Source organism: Equus caballus, chromosome 11, assembly GCF_041296265.1.
Source record: "Equus caballus isolate H_3958 breed thoroughbred chromosome 11, TB-T2T, whole genome shotgun sequence".
Classification (NCBI taxonomy): Eukaryota; Metazoa; Chordata; class Mammalia; order Perissodactyla; family Equidae; genus Equus; species Equus caballus.
The window spans coordinates 22,886,716-22,902,987 of record NC_091694.1 but is presented as its reverse complement, the minus strand read 5'-3'; the positions used below and the strand labels follow the sequence as shown (position 1 = coordinate 22,902,987).

General features: G+C 49.3%; 1 protein-coding gene across 31 annotated transcripts in view; it reads left to right on the top strand.

Moving 5' to 3' along the window:
• The window catches only part of CDK12 (cyclin dependent kinase 12), a 75,118-nt gene extending 59,472 nt beyond the window's left edge, over positions 1-15,646 (top strand). For 27 of the 31 annotated variants that reach the window (XM_070227410.1, XM_070227409.1, XM_070227407.1 and 24 more), the window contains one exon: positions 7,357-7,492. The gene's annotated coding sequence lies outside the window, so the exon portion shown is untranslated. Of the gene's footprint in view, positions 1-7,356; positions 7,493-9,250; positions 12,050-14,497 lie in introns of those variants that run through there. The other 4 variants (XM_070227384.1, XM_070227382.1, XM_070227406.1 and 1 more) reach the window with 2 other exon arrangements.
• The last annotated feature ends 626 nt before the right edge of the window (positions 15,647-16,272 follow it).

Genomic DNA, 16,272 nt, shown 5'->3' with positions numbered 1-16,272 from the left:
TTCAGAATGGGCCTACTTCTCATCAGAGATTTTTCTTCTGCCTGGGATGTGTTTAAGTCTACCTAAGGGGCACTGGAAAAACAGGGTTACTTTCTGGGGCTCCTGCAGATGTAGGTCCCTGTGCAGTTTCCACACAGTGCACCCCTCCTCAGCCCTTCTAAATGTATGTGTGGTGGTTAGATCGCAAGTTTTGGAAGCAGACAGCCTTGGGTTCTAGTCCCAGCACTGCCATTTACCAGCTGTGCTACCTTGGTAAGTCACTTAACCTTTTTGAGCCCTAATTTCCTTGTCTGTGAAATGCAGATAAACAATCTCTTAAGGTTGTAGAGAGAATTTAGTGAAATAATGTGTATAGAGCACCTAGGACAGTGCCTCATACTCAGTGGGTGCTTAGTCAACCATTGATGCAATAGTCTATTACTTTTATGCAGTCAGCAGGGCTGAAATTGCTTCAAAGACTCCATGAGTCCCCTGAAATTGTAGGCCAAATGTGTTTATGTGCATATACTGGGGAGAATGTCCATACTTTTCTTCATGATGTGGAGCGGGGGGGGGGGGGGGGGGGGCGGTGCCAGTCTCCTGGAAAGGAAGTAGCCCCAATCTCTTGACTCAGACTCCCCAAGAAGTCAGTTCCGTCATTCCCATGCCTCTCAAGCCAGAAGCACCTTAGGCAGTGTTCTTCTACCTGGAAGTACAGCTTCATCTAAGATGGAGCTGGGGAGAGACAGCCATTAGGATAGCAACACCTTGCATTTGCCAGGCACTTTACAGTTTGTCAAGTACATTTACCTACATTTGCTCTTTTGATACCCAGAACATGACAGTAAAGTGAAGCGAACTATCATTTATTGAGTGTCTAATATGTGCCAGGCATTGTGCTAGGTGTATTTTTTTTAAGTATGTTTAAAGTCTGTAAAGTGTTTCATCACCTAGATATGCTGTGATTTATAACGCTCATCTCCTATTTTTAATCATTTAGATATTTTTACTGAAATAATATCACAATGAACATCTTAAGATATAAAACTTCATGCATTTTTTATAGTAAATTCTAAGAAGTGGAATTATTGGGTCAACAGATACAGATATCCTCCCCTCCCTATAGTTATGATCATTTTATTGATGAACCCTAATGAGAATAATATTTTTTAATCTTCCTCTTTGGAATTCTGCAATGGAAACACAAGGGCAGCCCCTTCTCTCTCCTATACCCAACAGAGACATTAATAATCTATCATAGCTTTTTTTTAATTGAAGTAATTGTAGATTCACATGCAGTTGTAAGAAATAATACAGAGAGATTCCATGTACATTTTATCTACTTTCACCCAATGGTAACATTTTACAAAACTATAGTATAATATCACGACCAAAACATTGACGTTGATACAATCCACCAGTCTTATTCAGATTTCCAGTTTTACTTGTTCTTGTGTGTGTATTAAGTTCTATGCAGTTTTATTATCTGTGTAAATTCGTATATCTACCACTACAGTCAAGATAATTGAACAGGGGCTGGCCCCGTGGCCGAGTGGTTAAGTTCACATGCTCCACTTTGGCGGCCCCGGGTTTCACCAGTTTGGATCCTGGCCATGGACGTGGCACCTCTCATTAGGCCACACTGAGGTGGCACCCCACATGCCACAAGTAGAAGGACCCACAACTAAAATATACAACTATGTACTGGGGGGATTTGAGGAGAAAAAGCAGGAAAAAAAACCTGAACAGTTTTAACACCACAAAGATTCCTCATGTTGCCCTTTTATCATCATGCCCATCTCACCCCTCCTTAACCCTTGAGAACCACTAATCTATCCTCCACTTCTAAAATTCTGTTGTTTCAAAAATGAAGTCATATACTATGTAACTTTTTAGGCTTGGCTTCTTTCAGCATAATTCCCTGAAGTTTCATCCAAGTTTTTGTATGTATCAATGGTTCAGTCTTTTTATTTATGCCATGGTATGAATGTACCACAGTTTGTTTAACCATTCACCTGTTAAAGGACACTGTACTCTCCCTTTGTATTCACTAGCAATTAATGAAGTAGCTCATTTTATGTGGTGTGTTGAGTGTTTCATATTCACAATTATTAAGCTTATTAACTCTTCAAGCATGGCACTATGATTATATCCACTTTATAGATGAGGAAAATTGAGGCTCACAGTAAATGATTTTCTCGCAATTACATGCTGTTAAATGGCAAAGAGCCTGGAACCCAGGATAATAGGGCTCTTCCACTAAACCAGGCCTTCTCAGACCTTGCTTAAGGTTGCTGGGAAGAGGGTGTGGGTGGAACCAGAAGAGAGATGTTGGGGCAGGAAGAATACTGGAGCAGCCTGGGTCAATTGAGGTCCTCACAGCTAACTTTGGTTCATATGTTAGAAGATAAACAGTGTCATGTAACAGGGGGCAACATGGTATGAGCCTTTGAAATTGTTTCCCCCTTGCCAGGGAAGAACAAGGCTAAAGTGGATGGAGCCCATGAGCAATCTGCCCACAGACCTGGGACCTGGAATGAGAAAGGGAGGAGCTAGCCTTTAGGTGTCTATCAGAGAATGAGTAGTCAAGGCTGTCCTTGAAAATGTGAAGTTGAATGTGTCTCTAATGAGGTCTGAAGAAATTGAGGCCCATAACAAGAAGTGAGCTCTCTATTCTGGATGGAAAAGGGAGATAGTAGCACTTTTTTGGGGAGGCAAGGGGGACTACAGGTCATTAACACACACACATAAACCTTGGGCAGGCTCAGTGTCAGGAACATGGTACAAGGGGCAAGCAGAGTAGAAGCAAAAATGCTAGAACAACACTTACTGCTGACTACCACTGCACTTTCCCTCCAACTGAAGTCATGGACAGCTAAGTCAGAAGGAGCTGGAGAAATTGTTTGGTCTGTCCCTCAGCCTCTGGGCACTGGTTGAAGCTGACAGGTGGAAACCTAGAGTTGGCTCAGACATGATGGATGGTAGAGATGCCAACTTGCAAGAGAGAAGGTTTGGCTCCTCTCCTGGGAGCTGTGTCTGGTCAAAGGCTGCCTCCTCCCACCTCCTGCTGGAACCAGCTCCTTTATAGTTGATGTTACCATTGCTCCCTTGGCCTATTCCAGTGGCTGTGGACTCATAACAATTTTCCCCATCTACTTACAGCTTTAGAACCAGGCCAAGAGCATGTATCACTCTTCTCCATCTCTTTTGGCTCATCAGAAATGGCATATCTTCTCCCAGTGGGACGCACCATGCTTACCCAGTAATTCCAGTCATGGGGGATAAATACCGAGGCCTTCACAATTTATAGGGACTACATTGCATTGTTGAAACAACCAGAGATATCCATTCTGAATGTCTTTTTGTTGGAAATTCTTAGACAAAGAGAAACCACTCTTTACCAGCTCTTATGCCTACTGAGATTTCCTGACTGTCAGAGGTCCTAAGTGTGGCTAGAAGAAAGCTACCTTCCCTTGGAGCCAAGATGGTTCCTAACCAGGAAATCTCAGGACCCCCCACTTACTCCCTTTCCTTGACTGGCCCTCTAGTCTAGGTCCCCTCCTCTCCTGCCACCACTCCCTTCCCATTCCTCCTTTCTCTTCTACTCTCTCTCTCAGCAAGTTTTTTATGTGATTACAGGCACTGCATGGTAATTAGTGCTAAACTCATTTGCACAACTACAGTTAATTGGCTACAACAATTAATTAATGTGTTGGAAATTTGGCACTGGAAAAAAAAAGTTTGTCATCAAAAAAAGGGCAAAAAATTGTAGAGTGAGATACCCATAAAAATCGAGGGCAGGCTTCAAAAGCCCAGCTGGGCCTCAAACTTCAGGCCGGCCTCAGATGCCTTCCCATTCTCAACTTCAATATGTTTTCTTCTTTCCTCTGTTTTTTTTTTACCTCTTTCTTTCTCTATTTCTCTTCTCTCTCTCTCTCTTTTTTTTTTTTTTTTACAACTTAAGCAAACTCATTTCCCTGATAAAATATAGCATGACTAATGGCTAGAGCATGTAAAAATCATTGGGAAAATGTCCTTGGAAGACGAATGCATTTTCAGCAGAATAATTAACTTAATTAACAAATTCACATGCATATTCATCAGGCTATTAATGTCTTCTCGGCTCAGCTTGATGAACATTGCGGTAATAACCATCTCATTTACATACTGCATTCTACTGCGATCCAAAACAGAGACAACATACAGGCATACACACACACACACACACACTTGCTTGAATACACACAACATGCCTGGGCCGCTTTGACTTCCAGGTTGGCTGGGAGTGTGTGTGTGTGTGTGTGTGTGTGTGTGAGTGAGTGTGTGAGTGAGGCAGAGGGGTGGATGGGAACCTAACTAGATGGTGTGATCTTGAGAGGGTCATGAGTGCGGTGGGCTAGGGATGCCAACGTGTGGATGTGGATATCTGAGAGAACTTTAATTCTGTCTCTCTCTCTGTCTCTCTCTGTCTCACTCTGCCTCTTATTCCTTGTTTCTTTTTCTCTGTGTCATTTTCTTTCTTCTTCTCGCGCACCCTCCCCCCCATGTCTCTCTAGGGAAAAACTTGGTATCGGTGCCAACTTTTTACCCCTTCCCCTCCTCCCTCACTCTCCTCCTTCCCCTCTCCCAACTGCTGCCAGCCGGCATCAGCGCCGAATTGCCATCTCCTTGAGCTCTCTGTGGAGCAATCTCAGAGAGCAGTAAGGTGTGACGCGAGGCTCTGCCGGCTTCGCAGCACCGCCTGCGGAAAGAACGCAGGATGGCGGAGGAAGATTAAGAGAAATCGCGAGCAGGGCTCGGCTGCAATTGGTGTGTGCAAACGCCGAAGAGGAAGGGAGAGGGAGAGCGAGGAGGGAGGGTAGAAGTGGGGGAGGAACCAGCAGCTGTCGGCCTAATTCTTCTAACACTCTGCTTGTGGTCATATTAGAAAAACAGATTATGCCCCTCGGTGCCACTCACTTATACTTGACATACGTTAATGTTCTATATCTCCATTCTCGGGTCTTGACGTCGGTGGACTTAGGGTCAAGGAGGATGGTGTTCTGGGTGGCCAAGGGGCACAAAAGATCCTGCCTCTACATTTTTCCTGATCTCCAACCCTAGTCTGTAGTAGCCCTTTAGAAAGCAAGCCTGGGCCCAGAATTTGCATCTGATGCCACCCTTTGGCCCAGCTTTTTGCAGCCCCATAAGAGGTGCAGAGGTCAGAGGACACCTGGAAGCCCTTTCCCCTAAAAGTAACTCCCCATTTAGAGTCTTAATAGGTCACTTTAGGACCAAATGAGACTAGCTTTGTAGCACTCCTACCCCTAACATTTCTAGGGCCCTCCCCCTTAAATCAGAAGTTGGGGGTCAGAGAAAGGTATCTGTGGCAATCAGTGCTCCCTGAGGGGGTTACAGAGAAGCCAGAAGCAAACAAGGCCAGGATTGTTTCTGGGTTGCTATGGAAACCAGGTTCCCGCCTCCTGGCAGGATGGGAGGCGTGCCTGAGGCCTTCCTCTGTCTACCAATCCTGAAGGCTATAAAGGTGGAGTTTACCAAGGCCTGGGGCATAGGGATGGTCTTGGAGGACAAACCAACCATTCCCAGCAGCCCTGCTTGTCAGTCCATAGCCCTTTGACCCCCACCTTCCCTACCCTCTCACCCCAATATTCAGTCAGAGGAGACTTTTTCCACACAGTATCTGTCCTCTATGGAGACCTGTTGCTTAGCAACCACTAGTGCCTTCTTCCTAATAACTTGCAGGGACTGAGATATAATATCTGTCTCTCCATATTCAGTTTCCCTCCTCTGTCTATTTATATTTAATAACTGAAGGCCTGTCTTGGGTTCCTTTGGCACATGTTTTAGAGGACTTTTAGAGGATTAAGCTGTAGCCTGAAGAAATAAAGTTACACCTGAGGAAGAACTTCCAAACAGGGAAGAGTGGGAGAAAAGACTGGAGTAGGTAGGGAAGCTGTGGAATCATACTCTCTTAAGTATAGGTAGAGAGAAAAAATTTAGAACTTGGAATGTGGGGAGGGAATGTCTACAGGGATTCCCAAGGGTGCTCTCCTGGACCTGGAGTAGACCTAACAGAGCTGCTTCCTGGGCTAGCATTTTCCATTCCCCATACTCTGCCCTGCCCCTCCTTGCTGACCACTTCAAGTCTAGAGCCCTCTCATATTTCTATATGTGGGAGGCCCATCCCTCTGAGGATGCCCAGTTTCCTAGTATCTAGATGTTGGTATCCAGGAAGAGGGGCTGTGTCAGTGTGTGTCCAGCAAGGTGTGGGTGTCTTCCAAAGTTTTTCAGTCACAGGGAGGGAGTTCTTCTGAGCTCTCTACTAGAAAACTCCAGACCTGATCAAGCACAAAGCTGTCTAGGGAGAGTAGCAATGTCCCTGTAATCTTCCCCACCTCCAGTCCCAACCTCTGACCTCCAGTTCTCCCTGCTGACACCCCACCCTGACCTGCTACCCTTCTCCCCAGTCAGCACCTTCACTGCCATCGTGCTAGCTCACAGACTGTACGATTTCACCCTCCATACCCTGCTTCTCGGCACCTCCTCCAACCCGAGCCTTCTGTAGGAGACAGATGGGATGTCTGTGATGGAAAAGGCTCTGGGCTCTACGCCGCCTTGGGTGGGCAGCCCCCTCCCTATCTCCCCACTACTCCCTCTCCCTACCTAAGACACTTAGATTCACCCCAGGCAGCTTTGGGAACTGCTGAGGATTCCAACTCTCTTCCCTTCTCAGACTTGGCCCCAGAAGCAGAGCCAGAATTGCATCCTTCTCCAAGTCTAGACTTCAACCCCTCTTCATGGAAGACCAATGCAAAGGAGGAAGTAGGTTAGGGAATGGTAGGGCTCCATGTGAAGGGACTAATGTGGAGAGGCAGGAGAGGCCCAGAGTCCCTGAATGAGGACTGGATGGCTAAGGTTTGGGGCCTAAGTTGACAGAGGAGGCTGAGCCTAGGCAGTTCCTTTGCTCCAGAAATCTGGGGTCCCTGGAGGGAGGCTCAGCCTGGGGAGGGGGGAAAGGGAGCTAACCTTACAGAGCACCAACTGTGAGCCAGGCATGATGCCAGAGCCTTTTCATACCTGTACTCAACTAGCAGGTGAGGAGTCAGGGTGAATAGGTGTCTCATGAGTCTTAGCATCTCTCAGCACAGCTGACCACCTCCTCCTTTGATTCTATGATATCATTGCCAATTCTTCCACCGCTCTAGCTGCTCTTTCTTTGTCTCCTTTGCAAGCTCATCCTCAACTTCTTAGACTTAGCCAAGTCCCCTAATTATACACTTTTATGGTACTATATATCCTTATTTCAGAGCAGTTAGCACAGTTATTTCACACTTATATGTGCAGTCATTTGAATAATGATTCTATTTCTCCCACCAGATGGAAAGTTGCACAAGGACAGTGACCACATCTGACCGTGTTCATCAGTGTGCTCCCAGTGCCCAGCACAGTGCCTAGCATAAAGCAGCTGTTTGGTAAATATTTGTTGAATGAATGAATAAATGACAAAAGGACACCTCTCTGGGCTAAACGCAGCTTCTTAGCCACTCCCTCACCCAAGAACTGACTCAACCCCAATGTGTGGACCAGAGAACAGGGTACCTAGGAGGTCAGGCCACCTCATTCTCCCTGGAAAAGCCATCAGGACAGGACTAGCCCAAGTTCCAAGATAAGGGGCCTGCCCTGCCAGAGCCTGGCCCTGCCTATCTTCTCTCTGGCTTCTCCAGGTAATGAAAGAATTCAAAGTTTCAACAACTTCTCCCCATATTGGGGCCTGAAATCACTCGTGAGCTGGAGGGGAGGAGTTCCATTGGAGAAGGGTGCTCTGCAGAAAATTCCTCTTTTCTGCCTTAGCTGAGACTGCAGAGACCATCTGCTGCCACCCTTCTGTTTGCTTCTGTCCCCTTCCCCTTGACTTCAGGGAAGGGGCTGGTTTGACCAAGTGGGAGGGATAGATGGTAAGAGCAGGACAAGCTGCTTGTTTCTTGAAATGTCTGGGAGGCTGCTGATGAGGCTCAGCCAGGTGATCGGAGCAGAGGGACACAGGATCCCCAAAGGACTTGAGGCTGCACACTCTAGACCCTGGGAAGGAGTAGACAAAATGACCTCTGGGTGGTTACCAGCCTTCAGCCCAGGGCTTTATCTGACCTCTTTGCTGCCCTTGCCATCTGACCTCAATCAGTATTCCTGAGTCTGAGGAAGTTAAAGTTACGCCAGGCCCAGCAGCCCCTTGCTCTCCTTGGCCACTCCCCATTCTAGCCAACCACCCAGCCCAGAGCATCTCTCCCACACAGCTTAGCACCAATACCTAGTCCTCACTGTGGCCTCTCACCCAGTCCCCTTATCCTGACAGTGCCCCTCAGCACCCAGGCACCTGGGGTCATGGATCTGGAAGCCACTCTAGGCAGTGTTGTTCTCTCTGACCCCACCTGTTCTCTGGGCCCCTAATGAAGTAGGACAGCTCAGGCTGTGGGCCAAGTCCTTGTATCCTCATCAAAAGCAACATCTGTCCCCTCCAAGAAGATAACCCTGGGAGGAGGGGAATGAGACAGGCACAGGGAAGAAACCCCATTCCTGCCTGGGGCCTCACCCCAGATTCCACTGCAGGCACAGATTGAGGGTGAGGGCCAAGACAGCCACAGAGGCCTACATTTGCACATGCCCCTGCACCGACCTTCATGCCTCTGAGCCCCAGAATACGAGGGCCCCTCCTGGGTTTACCCAGCTACCTGGGCTGCTGCTGCTGCCAAGCCGGCCTTCTTTTATTCATGCGTTGTTTTATTGCTGGCAAATGCTGCTGCTTGCTGCTGTTGGAGGCGTTCCTGCCAAATCCATCCCAACATCTTGGCCTGGCATCAGGGCGGCATGCTAATGTGGAAATTTAAAGAGCCGCTCAGCTTTAAATCGGAATTTTAAATGAGCAGCAGTGCTCCTGAGGGACCTGGGCAAAGCCAAACAGTATCTGATCCACCCTTCCTACTCCCACTCCCATAGCATCCCCCCTCTTCTTCCCATCTATCCCCTTGACTTGGACACTAGATGAAGTGGCATGGGACACTGCCTAAGTTGGGGGAAGAGGGAGCTACCAGGGTAGAGGAATTGGTGCAAGATGGAGTCATCTAGGCCAGTAAAGAGCTGGGATCCCCCAACTCAGGACCAAGAAGGGATCCACTGCTTGCTGTCACGGGCAAATGGAAGCAGAGACCCTCTACACAAGGGAGCAGGGCTGGGGATGGTGAAACTGACATTCCTACTCCACTTCCCATTTTACCAGGAAACAAGAAGAGAAGGCCCAGAGAAGAGAAGAGGGAAGGTGGAACTCCATGAAGACACTCATGTGCAACATACACTAGTGCACAATGGGATATGTGCACACAGCTGTGTGTGCAGGTCAGGATGCTTGCTGAGGCCCCCTGTAGCACATATACACACAGCTCGCACATCACCCAGGCATGGAGAGGAATTATTCACATATGCAGGCCAGTCTTTCCTATATTCAGGCCACTGTCCTAACCAGAACAAGCTGGTTTCTGCAAGTTGCTAGCCTGAGCTGTGCCCCAGGTTTTTCCCATAAATCCTAATGCACCAGCATTCCCCAGCTCCTGGCAGCTACCTGGAGTCAACCGTAGCAGTGACAGAGCCAGACAGCAACTCTGCCAGGATAGGGGTGGAGGGCACCTGCGCTCATCCTGTGCACCTGTCTTGGCTACAGTGTGGTGCCTTCTCTGGTGATTATCAGATGACAGGTTCAGACATCTCACCTGGGAGAGAGATGGGACATCTCACCTCATCTCACCTCTCACCTGGCATAGCCTTGGTTCAGAGGAAAGAGGGGGCTAATAGGAGGTGAGAGAGGCAGAATATGTACTTCTCTGTGACCCCCTTTCATCTTTACCTGTCTCCAGGAGATAGGTGACCCCCCATTATCAGGAAACACTTCTCAAGTGCCTACCCTCTAGGAAACACTATGCTTAGTTTAGCACAGTGCCTCACAATTTTCTGGGCTGGGTTGATAACAGCCCCAAGAATCTGGATGTGCTGTCCCCATTGGAGGATCCACAGTAACTTGCATGGTAACCTCAACCTTACCCATGTTAGGCTGCCAGGCCAAGGGATGCTCCCTGACCTTCTCCAGGATTCCCCCTCCCTCAAGGAAGGAGCCAGCTTCTCCACAGACTGGTATGGCTGCCAGCCAAGAGGCTTGGGGCAGGCCTGGGGCATGCAGCTGGCACCTGCCCACCAGATCCCTAAGGAGCACCCTCCTCCTCCACTCCATAGCACCGTTCAGATGGCTCCTGGGCTACAGGGAGGCAGAGCTCACCAGTCCCCATTCTCAGAGAAAACCTCAAGCTGGAAAGCCCATCACCACCCTTTCCACTGTAATCTGCTCTAAGATCCTCCACCAGACTAGATATACTAAAGACCCACTAGGTACTTTTTCCAAGCAGGACCAAACACTTAACACAGTAGGGGTTGGTCTGGGGCTAGGTAAGGGGCATTGAGGTGTGGGACCTGGGCTGGAATTATGGGAGGAGTTGCTGAGGTCAAGAGATGGATGAGGAAGAACTTGATGGGAGTGAGATACGATGGGGGACATGAAGAGAAGGGGCTGAGTGAATTTGCCTCTCTCATCTAATTAGTGGTATGCAAATGATATGCAAATGACCCCCTCTTTGTTTTGAGACCACAGGGCCTATGCTTTTTGGAAGTGGGCTACAGAGGGACTACCAGGCAGCGTCTCTGAGACCTTCAGACATGGGACACCCAGGCTCAAGAGGGAGGCCAGAGTGCAGCCATCTGGTTCTAGCTTATTTCCTGGACGGCCTTACTCTCTATGAGCCTCAATTTCTCTATGTGTGAAATGGCAGGACTGGACTGGATGGTCTCTAAGTACTGTCAGTACTGACAGTCTAGGGTTCTCTGATCTGGAGCCCAATGCCAGCCCAGGGTGAAGGGATTGATTCCATTCTGGGGTGGAAGCTACTTGGCTCTTTGCCCCTGCTGCCCACCTCAGCAGTTGTGTCATACCACCCCCATATCCCCATGCACCTGCCATGCCAAACGTGGGCAGTTTCCTGCAGGCACTGTCCTCTCCTACTCCTTGTCTTTACCCACACTGTTTCTTCTGCTTGGAATGCCCTTTCTGCTTTAGCCCCTCACCTGGCTAACTCCAACTCGAACAGCCTTACCTACCTTACCCTTCCACCTTCTGGGCATCCCTATGCGCTGTTTACTTCTCTCATTTCCCACTAGACTGTGAACTCCTAGAGGGCAGGTTCTGGGTTTTGCTCAAGATGGAATCTCCGATGTAAGTATATTTATTAGTTTCCAAAGGCTGCCATAACAAATTACCACAGCCTTGGCAGCTTAAAACAACAGTTTATTCTCTCACATTTCTGGGGGCCAGTAGTTCAACATGAGTTTCACTGGGCCAGAATCCAGGTGTCGGCAGGACTGTGCTCGCTCGGGAGGCTCTAGGGGAGAATCTGTTCTTTCAGCTTCTAGTGGCTGCTGGCATTCCTTTGCTTGTGGCCGCATCACTCCCATTTCTGCCTCTGTCTTCACATCGCCTTCCAGTCTTCTGTGTGTGTATAATCTCCCTCTGCCTTTCTTTTTTTTTTTTTTTTTTGGAGGAAGATTAGCCCTGAGCTAACATCTGCTGCCAATCCTCCTCTTTTTGCTGAGGAAGGCTGGCCCTGAGCTAACATCCGTGCCCATCTTCCTCTACTTTATATGTGGGACGCCTACCACAGCATGGCCTGCCAAGCGGTGCCATGTCCACACCCGGGATCCAAACCAGCGAACCCTGGGCCGCCGAAGCAGAACGTGCGCACTTAACTGCTGCGCCACCGGGCCAGGCCCTGCCTCTCTCTTATAAGGACACTTGTGGTGGCATTTAGAGCCCACCCAGATGAGCCAGGATAATCTCCCCATCTCAAGATTCTTAATCCCATCTGCAAAGACTCTTTTTCCACATAAGGTCACATTTACAGGTTTCAGGGATTAGGATGTGGACATCTCTTTGGGAGCTGTTATCAGACTACCAAAATAAGTAAAGACATCTTCAAATTTACCATTTATTAAGCATTTACCATGTGCCAGACACCCAAATACATTTTTCCTCACTGCATTTAAGTCTTGCAATAACACTGAAAGGTAGATATTATTGCCTCTACCCTACAAATGAGGAAACTGAATGAGTCTCAAGGGGATTGAGTCACCTGCCTAAGTTCACATAGCTGACAAGTGACAGAGCCAGGATTTGAAACCAGATGAGCTTGGCTCCAAAGCCAGCATGATTTTTGCTTCACCAACAGTCTCTGAGCCTACCCCAGGCCCTGGCACAAATCTCTTACCTGAATGGATGTGCAGAAACAGAAAGATAGGTGGACAAGGGAAGGGAAAATGAGGTCCAGCCTTCTTAATGATATTGACTCAGGCTTTCTTTTGCCAAAGCCCCCTGACTACCCCTCTAATCTTCCCCCACCACCCCTGACCTCTTGTTTCAGAAACCTGGAATCTCCTCCAGTTTGCATCCTCCTGCCAACTACTGCTGCCCAGGAGGGTGGCACAGTGCCTGGACTTCAGGCAGGAGATATCAAATCACAGAACCAGAGGGACCTCTGGAGGTCACCTCTTCTAGCCCTCTGCCCACATACAGACCTGCTCATGAGGACAGGGGAGACGGGATCAGGGTAGTGGGCAGCAGAAGGGAGAAGTAGCCATCTCTTCTTTCAGCTACCCTTTTCTTCTCACTTCTTACACGATTTGTATTGGGAAGTCCTCACTCAGATTAACCTTCTAGACATCATGCTATATTGAAAGCTGACCTGAGTCAGAAGTCCTGTGACCCAGTCCTAGATTGTCCAAAACATAAAACGAGATTTTGGCTAAGTCCCTTCACCTCTCTGGGCCACTAATTCTTCATCTTTAAAACAGAATCGATAATGACAATAATGATGATAATAATAATACCCATCTCACAGAGCTGTTGGGGGAATAACACAGTCCAGGGAAGAAGCATCCAACCCACGGCCTGGAGCAAGGCAGGTTCTGCAGAAATATTTTGTAACAGCTCCTCAGCTCTCCAGTCGATGCCCCTTCTTCCTGGATTTCACAGGGCTTTGCTCACCTCAGCCAGTCTGGTCGGCCTTGCGCGCTAGACTGTGAACTCCTCTTGGCAGGCCCTTGTTCATTTTTTAATCACTGCCCGTTCCCCTGCCCAGTATCTAGCCTAGGCTCCATCTATTTTTGATAAGTAAACGAGTGAGGGTCTGAGTTGGACCCCCAAGTCTCGAGAGGCACAGAGCCTGACTCCCACCACTAACCCTTCTGGGCGCTACCATTTCTCCTGGGGTCCAGGAGGCGGCAGCGGCGAGGAAAGAAGGCGCTGCAGCTTTAAGATTCCTCTCGGGCGTCCCGGTTGCCAAGGCCCGGTTGCCAGGGATCTGCGCGGAGCTGCGTCCGGCCTCCGCGCGCCGGCTTCGGGCTTCCGCCGCCGCCGCCGTCTCCGTCTCCGCCGCCGGGCCGCGCCGGGCTCGGCTCCTCCGAACCGTCTGGCGGACTTGGCACCGGCCCCGGCTCCTCAGTGCCCCCGCCGTGCGTGGCAGGCTGTGGCTTCATTATCCTGATTGATTCCTCCTGCTCCCCGACACCGTGGGGGCCCCGGCCAAGGAAGGGGGGCCGAGCGGCATCTGCGGGCCCCTTACTGGCCCTCGCCCCCAGCCGCTCCTTGGGCTGCTGGCCCCTCGGTGTCCTGCTGCAGTCGGCCGGGGTGAGGAGGGAGGGCTAGCCAGGCCTTTGCCGCACCGCCCCCCCGGCCCCGGTGGGCGGGGAGGGCCCCAAGGAGGAGCGGGGTGTCTGGCTTGGTGCTCCTGCCCAAGGTGCCCTCACTGGGCCCCATCGCCGCTGGTCTCTGGGCCTGCCTTCAGCAAAGGTTTTGCGCCTTCCCCAGAAGGATATGGAGCATTTGGGATGGGGAGGGAGCACAGTGATGGACTGAGAACTGAGGGAGAAGAATAAGCCTTGGCAAAATGGGAAAAGCGACATCTTTGAGGAGCACTGATCACGTGGGTCTGGACCGAGTGGCAAGTGTCTTATCTTATGCTTTCCTGGGCGCCTTAAGTACAGTTCTCAGGTGAAGCAGAGACAGGGTCTGTCCAAAATCACAGGACAGGGCAAGGATCTGAGCTCAACGGAAGGTCAGGGGCTTCTGTGAGTTAGAGAACCTATCCCCAAATCTAGCATGGGGTGGTCTGGCCACGAAATCATGCCCCGCCACCCCCGTTCCCCACCCCCACCCCTCCCCTGCTCCCGGAAACCAAGTGCTGAGGTGATGCTCAGTGGAAAGAGTATCTAGGGGCCAGACCTGAGATTAGAGTGTCTTCTTATTCTGCTATTTGGTCTCTGATCTGGGCAAGTCATTTTACCTTTCTTAGGCTTGGTTTATTCATCTGTAAAATGGGGTTAAGACCTTCCTGACAGTTGTCAATGGCTAAATTCGATAATGTGTTGATGGCAGGACCCTACCTAAATTCTCTGGCAAGAAGGAGAAAGGGAGATGAGGGGCTGGCTTCCATCTCTGCTGCTGTGTTGTGTGGATCCCTCCTCTTTCTTTGAAGGAGGTAAGTCTCTTCCATATGCTTAAATCCCTTCTTTACTGGAAGATGACCTGGAACTCTCCAGCTGGAGTTGCTTCCTTGTCAGGGTAGAGGGCAAAACTGCTCTCCGTGTCATTGGCACAGCATGGATTTAATTTCTAAATTCACATCAGGCTCTCCACCACTCCTATTCCTCGGTGGGGGGGGGGGGAGCGGCTATTCCTACAAGCCTTGACAGTCTCCCTCTAGTGCCTCTGCCTTGTCCTGTCCAAGGGCTAGACTTATATAGGCTTAGTCCTTTTGGCTAACTCCAACCTTTAGCTCTCCTTAGCCCTGGGAAAGAGGGAGCTGCTGGAGAATTTGAGGCCAGTTTTTCCAGACCCATGGCAATCATGTTTGTGAACATGCCCTGGCAACTCAGTGTCTATCTCTGTGTCTGTTTCCTCATCTGTGAGTTTATTAATTTATTCTTCCAACCTGTATTTCCTGGGTGACCACACTGGGGCAGCATGGTACACCCAGCAGGTGGGAATGTGGAAATAACACAGAGTGCGTGGGAAGAACTCCACTCTGAAGCTGCTAATCTTCTGGGGAGAAAACAGACAGACAGACATGTCAGCCTCTCCAATACTAGGGTATTTGCTTCAGGAGGACCTCCCAGATTCTAGAACATTCCACATTGTCATGATGCTTCCCCCCTCCTTCCTGAACACAGCAGACTCTTGCCCTGGACTCTTCACCCAGAGGCTAATTGCTTTCCTATGGGAAAAGACATCTTAAAATTTGAGTCTGATGGGGCTGGCCCAGTGGCATAGTGGTTAAGTTCACATGCTCTGCTTCAGCACCCAGTGTTCACCTGTTCGGATCCTGGGCACGGACCTACACACCACTCATCAAGCCATGCTGAGGTGGTATCCCACATGGAAGAACTAGAATGACATACAGCTATGATATACAGCTGTGTACTGGGGCTTTGGGGAGAAAGAAAAAAAGGAAGATTGACAACAGATGTTAGCTCAGGGCCAATCTTCCTTACCAAAAAAGTAAATAAATAAAAATTAAAAATTTGAGTCTGGGGATTTTGTTCATTCGATTTTGTTGGAATTGTCTTTATAACAGTCATGCATTACTTTCATATTAAAGGTAAAAACACAAAAACATTCCCAAGTTTGGGAAAAAAGATGTCAGGGAGGATTTTTTTCCTCTGGTGACCAGAGACAGGTCAGCACATGTATCTAGGCCCTTGATTAATGCACCCCTGTGAGCAGCTACATCAGTCTACCCACTGACCTGGCCTGCTCCATCCTCAGTGCCTGTAGGCCTGGGCTGCATTTCCTATTAATACAAACCACGTGGGACCCTCTCTGTGGCGTTTCTAGGCAGAAGAGGGAGCCACAGCCGCCTAGTGGCTGCCAGGGAGGCTGGCAGGAAGGGGCATCTCCATCAGGCGTCTCCAGGGAAACAGCGAGCTCCCCAGAGAAGGGACATTTGGAAATAAAATTCTTGCCGCTGTGTGTTTGTATGTGTATGTGTGTTGGGGCCGGAGAGGGAGTTAAGAAACCTCTCCAACCCCCTCTGCTCTTCTCTCTCCAGGGAAAGCCTCTCTTAGCAGCCCTCACCTCCTCCCAAAACTCCAGCCCACACCCTGGAAACAGTGTAGTCTCTGCTGGGACGGGACAAGTGGCCTAGAAAATGT